Below are 539 nucleotides of genomic sequence, written 5' to 3' on the forward strand. Positions count from 1 at the left end.
AGCATGTGTCACCAAAGGAAACACCTGGTACCACACTGTAGCTAACATCAGCACCTCTGCAGCCAGCTAACATTAGCAGATCTTCAGACAGTCCTGGAGCTAACATTAGCATGTTTGCAGCTAAACCTGGAGCTAACATTAGCACTTCATTAGCTTGCTTTCTCTCAGAGCCTGGACTGCGATGCTTCTGCCTGACAGTCTCAGCTCGGGGTTGAACCGCCCGCTTCACCTTCTTGACCTTTCCCCTTATCTCCTTCCGGCCACTAGAGGGAGCCCCACCAGAGGACAAACCGGCTCCTGATGCCAGAACCAGGATTTGGGACCCGTCTCTGGAGCCTGGAGGGTCGAGATGGAGCCGTCCTGTACCAGGTCACGTGACGCCCGGCGGATTACGTTTTTTAATTGCTACCCATGATGCACCAAGGTTTTACAGCCAGCAGGATCTGGGCAGACGTTCATCCTGAACCATCTGCAAATGTTTTCTTCTCGCTGGACCACTTGTGCTCACATGGCTGTGAGATGAATCATCCGGATGAGCT

Source organism: Antennarius striatus, chromosome 20, assembly GCF_040054535.1.
Source record: "Antennarius striatus isolate MH-2024 chromosome 20, ASM4005453v1, whole genome shotgun sequence".
NCBI classification, from domain to species: Eukaryota; Metazoa; Chordata; class Actinopteri; order Lophiiformes; family Antennariidae; genus Antennarius; species Antennarius striatus.